The sequence below is a fragment of the Dendrobates tinctorius genome, unplaced genomic scaffold (genome assembly GCF_039654945.1).
Source record: "Dendrobates tinctorius isolate UK_male_01 unplaced genomic scaffold, ASM3965494v1 ptg000133l, whole genome shotgun sequence".
Taxonomy (NCBI): Eukaryota; Metazoa; Chordata; class Amphibia; order Anura; family Dendrobatidae; genus Dendrobates; species Dendrobates tinctorius.
Genome location: NW_027361801.1, coordinates 35805417 through 35820189, shown reverse-complemented (window position 1 = coordinate 35820189; position 14773 = coordinate 35805417). Strand labels below are relative to the sequence as shown.

The window sequence follows — 14773 nt, the reverse complement described above, 5'->3', positions numbered from 1 at the left end:
GCTAATCTCTCCCTTGAAGAGCCCTAGGAAATCGCCCTAAGTTTCAGTGGAGGCTGGCACCAAGGTTGTAGATGTGATGGCTCCCCCCTCAACATCGGTATCCCTGAATATCCTAATGCACCCTTGACATACTAACGCTGAAAAATAAACAAACACCACACATATATGTAGAAAAAATTTTTTCAAAGTACCCCTAGTGGGGAGACCTAGTGGTCTCATAGAAAAGTGAGAAAATATCTCAAAGTCCTATACTGCTATATGTCATCTAAACGGTATGTAGCCGAGGTGCACAATTACATGAATACCAATTGGCTTTTGTCCTCAGTGATGTGACTAAAGTAATATTTATATTCATGCTGTCCATAAAGTCCATCAGTCCCTGGGTCTGGTTAGTCAGTGACCTCAGTCACATCACCTTGCCTCAGCGAATCTGACACATGGGATTGGCAGATGCAGAACCGGTGCCTGCCTAGAAGTGGTACCTGGTGGCTACCTTGTGTCTCCACCATCAGGAGTTTCAGCAAAAACCAGTTAAACACCTTTATATGTCCCTTCCTGCGTTTTGCTGATCCCAAGATTCCACAGTTTGCGGACCTCTACCAAGGATTCTGCCGTCAGCGAGTTTGCCTATGTTTTTGACACCGCTTTGGCGGCAAACTATTTCTGAAACTGCATCTGTGGTATCTATACCTGAACCCTGGCCTGCTGCGCCTAGTCCAGTGTCCATTGTTCCTGGTCCTAGTACGGTCAGCTGCCAAATTGTTGCTGATATCTATGGGTCTGAACAAAAACCTATCTTCTATATTCAAGCTGTCTGTACAGTCCGTCATTCTCCAGTTCCATCTAGTCAGTGACCTCTCCCCACGTCAGCAAGCCAAACCACTGGGATTGGCAGCTGCACTACCGGCACCTGTTTAGGAGTGGTACCTGGTGGCTACCTTCAGCAGAATCTGTCTACAGCATCAAGAGCTGCAGGGAACATCAGGAAGCTGCTTAGCTACACCTCTTCATAGGCAGGTTCGGACCTGTGGCCCATGGGTCCACCATCCACGTGCACCACCTGCGGGCGTGACACCTGCTCACGTATTAGTAATACTGACATACCATTCATGTGCATTAGCGATTTTAAAGCTCTAACATACTGAAGATATTCTAGTTTTGACCCCTTATGTATAACGGTAATAGGCAGAACAAGTGAAAGTGTTAGAAATTTGCCAAGCGAAATTAGCCATAATTCAATCTCAGTTTGCATAGATAAATAAGAGGGAACAATTTTGAAAAGTAAATCTGACACCATGTTATTAACACCTAATCTGAGAGATGCATAATGTAAAAAGACATTTCCTTTGTTGTATAAGTGACTGGTTTGCTTAGTATAGTTTTTATAAAACTGTTTTATCAGCAGGGGATTATTAATAAATGGCTGCTTGGCCTGGTGCCATGTAGTCCAACTACATCCTCATCACTGATTGGCATCTATCTGCTTATGCAGAGTGCACACAGAAAACTGCCAATCAGTAGTTTGGGGGGTTATACACAGCTCAACATTGAGAGAACTAGTAAATTGTCAGCAGATAAAGCAGTACGTAATCAAAACTGCAGCACCCAGTGAAATAATTGATATATAGCTTAAATTAGGGTCTCTACCCCTACATCATGATGTTCTCAGATGGGGTATAAAAAAACCTGGTTACAAATTCCATTTAAGGTGTTTGCGCCAATCTTCTGGCATAAAGTACCTCAATAAGTTGCAATATTTTTGCGCAACACAGAATTTGCACAAACATACTACAACAAGCCATAGCTAGCTATGTCAATATGCCTTCTGATCAATTTCCCTAAAAGTTACACCACCTTGGTGACATAACTTACTCCCCTAACTACTGTATTCCCAATTATTTCCGTGGGAGGCACACACCGCTTAATAGATGTGCCTAATTTATCAAGTGTTGTCCACCTTTTAACGACTTAATGACATACTTCAGTAAACCCATTCATTAAGACTAGTGTATGCTAGGACAGTCATAATGAATCCACACTTAAATGTTGACTCCAAAATTTTGGTCTGGGATAAATTTGCCAAAACCATATTAATTGTAAGATGTCTAGATTATCAGAGTAGTAATAGTATCTGTCAGAATAGTAATAAATGAGAGTAGTCATTAGTCCATCACATAAAGGTTTAATGTATTAACATGTAAAAATAAAATTATAACTCAATGAAGCCATGCAAGTTCCTGTGACACTTGGGTAACTAAACAAAAGTTCCATAGATTCGGAAAGCATATTGCGCATACTGTATATTTATTTCTCTGGTAGAAATGAAATAGCTGAATCCATGTCAAATATTCTTCTTCGACATAAAAGGAAAGGGTTTTTCTTCTCTTTGTTTCAGGGTTCTTTTATTTTTCTCAGCTTACCATGCTGTCTCTTAATCATTTCGAATTTGTGTTGATGTAGCATCTCCTTCTCAATGTTATAATTTGTGATATATAGCTGTAAAACTATACAGTCACAGATGAGAATATATCTGACGAAGCCTATTTATAGTCCAACTTTTGTCCTTTCTTGTGGCTGAAACACCTAAAATAAAAATAGAAAAGATGTCAGCATACATTTGAACATGTATGTATATGTGCTTTTGCCTTGTTTAAGCCTGTCCTGGATTAAGTCTTGGCATTAGCAGCTGTATACCTACAACAAATATGAACCTAGCACTCAACTTAAAGGTATTTGTAAGGCGGTTTATTGTAGTACACGAAAAAAGACGTTTCGGTCAATGTGACCTTCTTCAGTTAAGAGTCACGTAACTGTCACGTAACTGAAGAAGGTCACATTGACCGAAACATCTTTTTTCGTGTACTACAATAAACCGCCTTATAAATACCTTTAAGTTGAGTGCTAGGTTCATATTTGTTGCTTTAACGGTTTGGGAACCTAACCTTAGCACCATCTTGAGTTGTGCTCACGGTGTTCTTTCTATAAGCAGCTGTATACCTGTCCTTGACTACATGTTTAGGTGGAAGTGATCATATGCGCATCTCTAGATGACCAAAAGTAGAAAAAAGGTTGCACTCACCCTCCGATTACAAGTGTCCTTTATTTGATCATGGAACACTGGGTTCAGCAGGAGGAGAGTTGGGGACTTCGTTAAACAACGGCCATCTTGCGCACACTGCGCTTCAGCGAGTTTCGTTTTGTTGAAGCGCAGTGTGCGTGAAACGTCCGTCGCTTCATGAAGTCCCCATTATCCTCCTGCTGAACCCGTTATTCCATGTTCAAATAAAGGCCAATTTTAATCGGAGAGTGAGTGCAAACTTTTATTCTCTTTTTGGACATTGCAAATACAATTGTCATGTTGGTATGGAGCTGTACTCCAAAGGTTGATGGTGTTTTGCTGACAAACTGATCATGCTGAATATAACTGCTATAATTCCCCTGCTACAAACATTTTCACATCTCTAGATGAGCGGATCGACCTGAAGAGAATTGGATGATTCAAATTTTCTAAATTTTGTAGGTCCCAGTAAAATTATACACTTCAACATTTGATTGTCAAGGATAGAGGATAAAACATGCCTGGCACCATTGTACATACTATTGAAGACTCATATATAGGGCTTGCAGGCTTCCACATAATGCCTTGCAGCTATCACATCACATGATGTTGTTTAACCATTCAGTGGAACTAATACAGCCACTATAAAATCTGAGGGAGAGTTAAGCAGCACTAATTTAGGATTTTACAAACTAGAGATAAGAGGACAGAGTACACAGTTCATTCCAACAGGGAATGGAAGAGGGCTACATGTGACTGCGGTATACCTGCAGGGCAAAAGCTCATTGAAAATGGGAGGGTTAGTCCAAGTCTGTAAATATTAATTCAAAAATTCAATTGAAATAAGGAAGTTTTGTACCTTTATAGTCTCGCAATGTGACTGTAAATTGACTTATCTGTGATATACCACAGTAAAAGCACATTACTAGCATTCTTCACACACTGCAAATAAAGAGGGAAATTTAATATCTCTAATTTTGCTTCTAAAAAAAATCCTGAATCCTGAAACTAAGGCTTGTATCACAAGAAATGTTGCTTCCATTCTTGTGAGACAGGCAAGCCATCTTTTTTTAGAAAAAAGAATAAATGCATATGCATTTACAGGTTTATTGCACTTGCATTTAAGACATTTTAATGCATATTCCTAACAAAGTGTGCGTGCTGCAAAAAATATTTTTTCTTTTCCACAATTCCTTTTAATAGTCAAATAATAAACCCGTACATGTCACTCGAAAACAAAGGTCTGTTGCAAGGGCTTAATTCTGAGATGTGAACCTACCTAGCTTTTCTTGTCATAACCTTTTCTGTACAGGCAGTAGTGTAGCTACCGGGGGGCAGAGGGGGCGGTCGCCCCGGGCCCCAAGCTCTGAGGGGCCCACTGAGCTATGCTACTGTAACTGTATTGGCGTGCACAGCGTGCCCATACAGTTACATTCTGCGGCAGAGCAGGGAGAATCGATCTCCCTACTCTGCCACCCAGCCGCTATGGGCCCCTGAGAAGGCGGTGGGGGGCCCTGGTGCCAGCAGTGGGCCCCCCACCTCACAGTCAGCAATGTCATTATGAGCTTTTCTGTGCACACAGGACCTGTGAAGAGGTCACAGGAGGGGCGGAGTTAGGGGGTCACATGATCAGGGCTTCAGCACAGGGCTCTGCTGTGCTGGTTGTCATGGTGCTGGATGAGGTGAAGTAAGTTTCTGTGTGGGCTAGGAGGGGTTTACAGGGTGGATGTAGCAGAGCTGTGTGTGTATGAGGTGTACAGAGCGGAGCCGTGTGTGTAGAAGGTGTACGGAGCAGAGATATGCATGCATGAGGTGTACAGAGGAGCGGAGCCGTGTGTGTTTGGGGTGAGCAGAGCTGTTTGTGTAGGGAGTGGAGCCAAGTGTGTACAGAGCAGAGCCGTGTGTGTACGGGGTGTACAGAGCAGAGCCGTGTGTGTGCGGCTTGTACGGAGTGGAGCCGTGTGTGCAAGGTGTATGGATTTGAGCCGTATGTGTACGAGGTGTATGGTGCGGAGCCACGTGTGTACGGGGTGTGCGGAGCAGAGCCGTGTGTGTACAAGGTGTACAGAGTGGAGCCAGGTGTGTACAAGGTGTATGGAGCGGAGCCGCATGTGTACAGCGTGTACGGAGCAGAGCCGTGTGTGTATAGGGGGTGTGGGCCAGAGCCGTGTGTGTATAGGGGGTATCAGGTGCAGTAATAGGGACACATACGGCAGCAGCGGCTCAGCATTGGGGTATCGGGTGCAGTAATAGGGACACATACAGCAGCAGAGGCTCAGTATTGGGGTATCAGGTGCAGTAATGGGGAGACATAAGGCTGCAGTGGCTCAGAATTGGGGTATCAGGTGCAGTAATAGGGACACATAAGGCAGCAGCGGCTAAGTATTGGGGTATCAGCTGCAGTAATAGGGACACATACGGCAGCAGAGGCTCAGTATTGGGGTATCAAGTGCAGTAATAGGAACACATACGGCAGCATCGGCTCAGTATTGGGGTATCAAGTGCAGTAATAGGGACATATACTGCAGCAGCGGCACAGTATTGGGGTATCAGGTGCAGTAATAAGGACACATACGGCAGCAGAGGCTCAGTATTGGGGTATCAGGTGCAGTAATAGGGGCACATACGGCAGCAGCGGTTCAGTATTGGGGTATCAGGTGCAGTAATAAGGACACATACGGCAGCAGAGGCTCAGTATTGGGGTATCAGGTGCAGTAATAGGAACACATACGGCAGCAGCGGCTCAGCATTGGGGTATCAGGTGCAGTAATAGGGACACATAAGGCAGCAGCGGCTCAGCATTGGGGTATCAGCAGGATGAGGAGTTTGCACAGGTTGGGGATACATGGTGATGGGGCTGGAATATGAGAAGTGAAACATGTCGTTGTTGTATTCTCTGTAGCCGAGTCCTGGCTGGAGGAGTTGTCATGTCAGTCTGGGCCAGATGGAAAAGACGTGAAAAGTGACCGATTCCATCAGAAAGAACGTCAGCGGTAAGACACCAACTATACCTGTGCAGTAATCACATATGTTTTGTAGGACTGGTATTTACCACTGACCATATGGCGGTAATATCCATGTTGGTCTTTATTAAGGGATTATTTTCAGTAACAGCGCAGTCATCTCCTACATCCACTATTAGGGTACGTCACCGAGTTGTAATCAAAGTTACCTAGTTAGGGGCCCACTCAGAAGTTTCGCCCCCCCCTGAACCGAAACCCTAGCTATGCCTGTGTGTGCAGGGGTGTTTGTTTTAATTTTTGAATAACTGTTTTAGCAGTCAGATTTAGCAACCATACACCCTACGTTCATACTGCATGTTGTGGCTGCATTCCCTTTTATGGTTATAAACCTACATATAGATACTTTGCAACATAGTTTTTTTAGGGTTACTTTGCATTTTTTCAAGGTGGGATAATTAAAAAATAGAAAAAAACATGCAAAAAAGGTTAACTTGAATACTTTTATTAGTTGCTTTTAAATGCTACAAGTTACTTTGCGTGCATTTACCTACCTAGCAACATATTTTTTCACAATATTTCTGTTAAGGGCAGAGAAATAAAAATAAACAAATAGAAAAAAAGACAAAAAATGTTTGTTTATGCATAATTGTTTAATCCAATTTAATAACCATGACAATCCTGCAAATTACTTTCTGCGCATGTAACTATACTCTATAGAGCGACATCGTTTTTTAGGAATAGGAAAGTTTGAATTAAAAATACAAATAATATCTATGAAATCAAAATAAATGAAGTAAACATTTTTGCACAACTGCTTTACTATCATAATTTAACAAGCGTACGCATCACAAAAAAACTGCTTTCTTTTTGGCAAGTTCCAATCTATGCGTCTATCTACCAACCAATTTAGTATTCTGGGTTTTAATTTTGCTGGGGGGGAGATATTGGTTAAAACAAACAAAAAGAAAAGAATTGGAAAACCTTACACACATTTTACTTTTTGAAATCCTGTTTTGATTGACACTGAGCTGTTACATAATTTATCCTATCACATAGCATTTGTTGTTGCATGGTTCTTTTTGGCAAATGGAATTAATCTGGGTACCCTAAACAAAAGGCATTCAACTAAACTGACTGAAGACATTTAAGAATGCAGTTCTGTTTATGAACACCTGTTTAAGTTTTCAAATTGGAGACACAAAGTCACCACGCAGATGTTATGGGCAAGCTGGTGTTGCATTAGCCTTCTCGGTTCATCTGAACCATGCTTAGCATTTGTCATCGATTCCATATTTTTCAAGAGCTGGCTTAGTGTGGTAACAAGTTTTTTTGAATGACTTAAACATTATACTTGTGTCCCCAATATATGGTAAATGAAATCATAGCTTGGCAATAGATGTGGTAGCATGAGAGAAAAAAATCCATACTAGTGCCAAACGCAGGTCATACTTGTCCACATCCCTTATTCCAGCTCATGTATCCTCTGATAGCGACAGCATCAGCTTAAGGTTGGCGTCACACTTGCGAGAAACTCACACGAGTCTCACATCTCAATACCCAGCACTGCCGCCAGCACTTAGGACTGGAGTGTGCGAGTGCTTGTATTTCTATGCAACTGAGTGCTCCGGTCCATGTGCCAGTGGAAGTGCCGGGTTTTGAGACATGAGACTCGTGCGAGTTTCTCGCAAGTGTGACCCCGGCCTAAATCAATGTTCTTCTCAGTCCACCTCCCCCACAGTTTCAACACTTAATATTATACATGCAGAACTTCCATTCCATTTTTTTCCATTTCCACACCTGCTTTTTTTCTGCCTCTTAGCTTTCTAACCCACAACACACTGGGAGCTTAAGAAGACTCTACAGTAGAACAACTTATTCAGTTGATTTATTGGAAGAGATGAGAAAAGTCAGCCTTTGTGACCGATGACATGGGGCCCAAGGAGATAACAATTCTAACACAAAATTGTGTTGCTAGCTCTCAAAACTGTGTTCATAAAAACACTGAAAGTGATAGAAGAGCAAAGGAGATTTCATTGGCACAATCCAATCCGGTCATAAAACTAATCTTCATTGGAGCAGTTTAACCCCTTTCCTACCTTTGATGTGGGCTCCGGCGGTGAGACCACATCTTTTCCTGGCACATATCAGCTGTTTTGAACAGCTGACTTATGCCCTCAATAGCAGCGGGTGGAATCGCAATCCACCCACAGCTATTAACCCTTTAAATGACACTGTCAAACACTGACAGCAGCATTTAACAGAGGCTTCCGGCAATCACGCCGGAAATCCGCCCACCGTTGACCCAAGTCACATGATCGCGGGTCACCGGTTCTTTGGCATGACAGCCAGAGGTCACCTGGATACATCTATGGTTGGCAGTGCCGGCTTGATGTGACCGTCACCCAGTGGTCGGCACTCATAGCAAGTGAGCAATTCTTTTATAAAGAGGCGATCTGATCATCGCCTCTATGTAGCAGAGATGATTGAGCTGTGGCAGCTTCTAGTCTCCCATGGAGACTCTTGAGGCATGCCAAAAATAAAAAAAAGTTTTTAAAAATATAAAAAAATAAAAAATATAACAGTTCAAATCATCCTCCTTTTGCCCCATTTAAAATTAAACAATAAAAAAATCAAACATACACATATTTAGTATCGCTGTGTTCAGAATCACCTGGTTTATGAATAAAAAAAGAATTAACCTGATCGCTAAATGGCACAGCAAGAAAAAAAGTCAAAAACACCAGAATTAAGTTTTTTTGGTCGCCATGACATTGCATTAAAAAGCAAAAACGGGGAATCAAAAGATTGTATCTCCACCAAAATGATATAATTAACCCCTTCACCCCCAAGGGTGGTTTGCACGTTCATGACCGGGCCAATTTTTACAATTCTGACCACTGTACCTTTATGAGGTCATAACTCTGGAACGCTTCCATGGATCCTGGTGATTCTGACAATGTTTTCTTGTGACATATTGTACTTCATGATAGTGGTAAAATTTCATTCAAATAACTTGCGTTTATTTGTGAGAAAAATGGAAATTTGGCAAAAATTTTGAAAATTTCGCAATTTTCCAACTTTGAATTTTTATGCCCTTAAATCACAGAGATACGTCACACAAAAAACTTGATAACTAACATTTCCCACATGTTTACTTTACATCAGCACAATTTTGGAACCAAAATTTTTTTTGTTAGGAAGTTATAAGGGTTAAAAGTTGACCAGCGATTTCTCATTTTTACAACACCATTTTATTTTTACGGACCACATCACATTTGAAGCCACTTTGAGGGGTCTATATGATAGAAAATACCCAAAAGTGACACCATTCTAAAAACTGCACCCCTTAAGGTGCTCAAAACCACATTCAAGAAGTTTATTAACCCTTTAGGTGCGTCACAGGAATTTTTTTGAATATTTAAAAAAAAAGAACATCTAACTTTTTTTCACAAAAAAAATACTTCAAGTTCAATTTTTTTTATTTTCCCAAGGGTAACAGGAGAAATTGGACTGCAAAAGTTATTGTGAAATTTGTCCTGAGTATGCTGATACCTGATATGTGGGGGGGAACGACTGTTTCGACGCATGGCAGAGCTCAGAATGGAAGGAGCGCCGTTTGACTTTTTCAATGCAAAATTGGCTGGAATTCAGATCGGACACCATGTCATGTTTGGAGAGTCCCTGATGTACCTAAACAGTGGAAACCCCCTACAAGTGACCCCATTTTGGAAACTAGACCCCCCAAGGAACTTATCTAGATATGTGGTGAGAACTTTGAACCCACAAAGGCTTTACAGAAGTTTATAACGTACAGCGGTACAATTAAAAAATCATATTTTTTCCACAAAAATGATCTTTTCACCCCAATTTTTATTTTCCCAAGGGTAACAGGACCCTAAAAGTTATTGTGCAATTTGTCCTGAGTACGCTAATACCCCACATGTGGGGGTAAACCACTATTTGGGCGCATGGCAGAGCTCGGAAGGGAAGCAGCGCCATTTGACGTTTTTGGCTGGAATTGAGATCGGACATCATGTCGCGATTGGAAAACCCCTGATGTACCAAAACAGTGGAAACCCCCCACAAATGACACCATTTTTGAAACTAGACCCCCTTAGTAACTTATCTAGATGTGTGGTGAGAACTTTGAACCCCCAAGGGCTTCACAGAAGTTTATAACATACAGCCGTACAATTAAAAAATCATATTTTTTCCACAAAAATGATCTTTTCACCCTCAATTCTTATTTTTCCAAGGGTAACAGGACCCTAAAAGTTATTGTGCAATTTGTCCTGAGTACGCTAATACCCCACATGTGGGGGTAAACCACTATTTGGGCGCATGGCAGAGCTCGGAAGGGAAGCAGCGCCATTTGACGTTTTTGGCTGGAATTGAGATCGGACATCATGTCGCGATTGGAAAACCCCTGATGTACCAAAACAGTGGAAACCCCCCACAAATGACACCATTTTTGAAACTAGACCCCCTTAGTAACTTATCTAGATGTGTGGTGAGAACTTTGAACCCCCAAGGGCTTCACAGAAGTTTATAACATACAGCCGTACAATTAAAAAATCATATTTTTTCCACAAAAATGATCTTTTCACCCTCAATTCTTATTTTTCCAAGGGTAACAGGACCCTAAAAGTTATTGTGCAATTTGTCCTGAGTATGCTGATACCCCGCATGTGGAGGTAAACCACTATTTGGGCGCATGGCAGAGCTCGGAAGGGAAGCAGCGCCATTTGACGTTTTTGGCTGGAATTGAGATCGGACATCATGTCGCGATTGGAAAACCCCTGATGTACCTAAACAGTGGAAATCCCCCACAAATGACACCATTTTGTAAACTAGACCCCCCAAGGAACTTATCTAGATGTGTGGTGAGCACTTTGAACCCCCCAGTGCTTCACAGAAGTTTATAACGCCCGGGCGTGAAAATAAAAAATGCGAAATTTTTTCCACAAACATGATCTTTTAGTCACCATTTTTTTATTTTCCCAAGTGTAACAGGAGAAATTGAACCCCAAAAGTTGTTGTCCAATTTGTCCTGAGTACGCTGACGCCCCATATGTGGGAGAAAACTACTGTATGGACACACGTCGGGGCTCGGAAGGGAAGTAGTGACGTTTTGGAATGCAGACTTTGAGGGAATGTTCTGCGGGTGTCATGTTGCCTTTGGAGAGCCCTTAATGTACCTAAACAGTGGAAACCCCCCACTAATGACCCCATTTTGAAAACTAGACCCCCTAAGGAACTTATCTAGATGTGAGGTGAGCACTTTGAACCCCCAAGGGCTTCACAGAAGTTTATAATGCCAGGGCATGAAAATAAAAAAATCGTATTTTTTCCACAAACATGATCAATTAGTCCCCAATTTTTTTATTTTCCCAAGGGTAACAGGAGAAATTGAACCCCAAAAGTTGTTGTCCAATTTGTCCTGAGTACGCTGACGCCCCATATGTGGGAGAAAACTACTGTATAGACACACGTCGGGGCTCGGAAGGGAAGTAGTGACGTTTTGGACTGCAGACTTTGAGGGAATGTTCTGCGGGTGTCATGTTGCCTTTGGAGAGCCCCTAATGTACCTAAACAGTGGAAACCCCCCACAAATGACCCCATTTTGGAAACGAGACCCCCTAAGGAACTTATCTAGATGTGTGGTGAGCACTTTGAACCCCCAAGTGCTTCACAGAAGTTTATAATACCCGGGCATGAAAATAAAAAAATCATTTTTTTACCCTTCGCCACGACAGCACCCACTTGGAGAGAGGGATCCGTCCATAGGAACAGGAAACCTACAGAGATAAAAGAGGGCGGTCCATCTCTCCCCCTCAGTTGGTTTCCTGTTCCTAAACGGAACCGCAGGATACGCTACAGACTTACCTGGGCCAAGGAACCGCCTGTGCAGTGTCTGCGAGAACGGCAGGGGTTCCGGTCCAGAGGCAGCGAAGGGGGAGTGCTGGAATCCGGCTCCCTCCTCGGCTGGTATGGAGTGCAGAGACACCGGTACCGGGTGGCGCCGACCGGGGTCTTTCTGTGATAACATGACACCGGGCAGGAGGATCCATTCCGGTCCATGTGGGGGCGCAGGAACCGGAGGAAATGGCAGCCTCCGGCGTTCCTAGAAGGCTTCAGCGTCCAGGAGGACGCACATGCAGAGCGGCAGGATGTGGTAAGGAGGAACTTCCGGGTTACCGGAGGTTCCTCGGCGCAGCGCGCACGCGCGGATGGGTGGCACCACAGGCATAGAGGCGCTCCCCGCCCCCTCCAGCAGAGGAGAAAAAAAAAAAAAAAAAGAGAGCGATTTAATCTGCAGGCGAGTGGCTAGTGTCAGCGCTGAAGCGCATACTAATGAGCCGCAAGTAGGCGCACCTGGAGGGGGAGGTACCAGGTATGAAAGGGCTTACAAAAGGCCTGGGGCACAGGGATATGGCATGCAATCATGTCTTCACCAAGGCAGGACACGCATCCCCAGGCAGGCGACGCAGCAGCAACCAAGGACCATGCAAGACGAGGGTCCTCGGATCGTAGCCATAGAAGCCACGCCAACAAGCCTCCTTCGCAGCCTCCTGAGCCGGTACCTACAGCTTCTCTGGGTGAGTGGACATCACTCTGCCTATCAAGCTGATAAAATGTCTCTCTCTCTCTCTCTCTCTCTCTCTCCCCTCTCTACTCCTCTCCCCTGCCGTCATCATATCTCAGACAAAGAGGAAGGAAAAATCAAAAAATAAAGAGTGCGTCCTGTGTGCACGTCCGTTACCGGAATCTTACACAAAACGGCTATGCAAAAAATGCATTAATGAGACGGCAAAACAGGCATCAGCCATAGACATAAGGGCCATAATTAGGGAAGAACTACAGGCCCTAAACCAGAGCAGGCCCTCCAATATCGAAACTACCAAACCAGCGGTTGTAGACACCGATGAAGGCGAAGTAGTCTCAGATAGTTCCAACGCATCCACATCAGCATCCTCCTCAGAGATGGAGGGCCATTGCTGTTTTCCTTTAGATCATATGGATAATCTAGTTAAATCCATGAGAAATACATTGGGATGCACGGACACAAAGGAGCCGCAGACGACTCAAGAAATCATGTTTGCAGGTCTAACGGACAAAAAGAGGAGAGTTTTTCCAGTTATTCCAGCAATAAAAGCGCTGGTTAAGAAAGAATGGGAGAGACAGGACCAGAGAGGGTATCTTCCCTCAACCTCAAAGAGAAGGTACCCCTTTGACGACGAAGAGTTGTCGACATGGGGTAAGGTCCCAAAGGTAGATGCGGCAGTGGCCTCCGCCTCAAAGCAAACGGTCTTACCAGTGGAGGACACAGGCATTTTAAAAGACCCGCTTGACCGCAACGCTGACGCCTCTTTGAAGAGGGCATGGGAAGCAGCTACCGGCACATTTAAACCGGCAATAGCTAGTACCTGCACAGCTCGTTCTATGCTGGTCTGGATCGATCAACTAGACCAGCAAATAGACCAGAAGATCCCTAGAGACAAACTACGAGACGCCATACCACTAATCCGCGGTGCAGCAGCATATATAGCGGATGCTTCGGCTGATTCCTTACGTATGGCAGCCAGAACAGCGGGGTTGGCTAATAACGCCAGGCGTAGCCTGTGGCTTAAAAGCTGGAGAGGTGACACTCAGTCCAAAGCAAAACTGTGTACCATTCCTTGCGAGGGTGAGTTCTTATTTGGAAGAGCCTTAGATGAAATCCTTACGAAGGCAAAAGAAAGGAAAAAAGGATTCCCTAACCCTCCTCTCCCATTTTATAGGAGGGCGTTTAGGAGAAGACCCTTCGGCCGAGGAAGATCAGCGGAGAATCAAAACCGCTGGGCCACAAAGGAAGGAAAAGGCAAAGGTGCCATGTTTAGGGGATCCTCCTTCCGCAGGGACAGGAACTGAGGAGCCAGTCCCTCCAGTAGGAGGGAGACTAAAAATTTTTTTCCGAGAATGGGAGAAAATTATGGCTAGCCCTTGGGTCCTAGGCATTATCAGAGACAGGTTAAAAATAGGATTCCATCATGTACCCCGTAATTCTTTGATTATAACATCCTTCAGCTCACCAATCCAACAGCAGGCCCTGGAAGCTGAGATTCGGAATTTACTGGACAAAAAAGTTTTGGTCCATGTGCCTAAGGGGCAAGAAGGGTGAGGATTTTACTCCCCTCTCTTTCTGATATCTAAACCAGACGGATCATTCCGGACAATAATCAACTTGAAAAAATTAAATTCATTCATAATAAATCATAAATTTAAGATGGAATCCATAAGATCCACGATTAAGCTCCTCTTCCCCAATTGTATGATGGCAGGCTTGGATCTGAAGGATGCTTATTATCATATTCCCATCCATTCCAGATATCAGAAATACCTCAGAGTGGCGGTCCTTCTCGATGGCAGGATACAGCATCTCCAGTTCACGGCCATGCCATTCGGCATTTCCATCGCACCACGAGTATTTACAAAGGTGATGCTGGAAGTGATGGCTTTTTTACGCCAGAAGGACACGCTAATAGTACCCTATCTGGATGATTTTCTGATAGTGGGAAATTCATCTCGACAATGTAGTGATCGAGTTGCTGATACAATCTTGTCCTTACAGGCCCTAGGGTGGATAATAAACTTCAAAAAGTCCAGAATCGAGCCGCAGTCTGTTCAGTCCTTCCTGGGTCTCGAGCTAGATTCCATAAGCCAAAGGTGTCTGCTGTCGCAGGTAAAAATCTCAGCAATCAAAAAGAAGGTT

General features: G+C 43.6%; 1 long non-coding RNA gene across 1 annotated transcript in view; it reads right to left on the bottom strand.

Moving 5' to 3' along the window:
- Window positions 1–2166: 2166 nt before the first annotated feature.
- Window positions 2167–14773, bottom strand: part of LOC141048146 (uncharacterized) — a 121840-nt gene continuing 109233 nt past the window's right edge. The window contains exon 2 of the long non-coding RNA XR_012219973.1: window positions 2167–2583. This is a non-coding gene — a long non-coding RNA (uncharacterized lncRNA). The remainder of the gene's footprint in view (window positions 2584–14773) is intronic.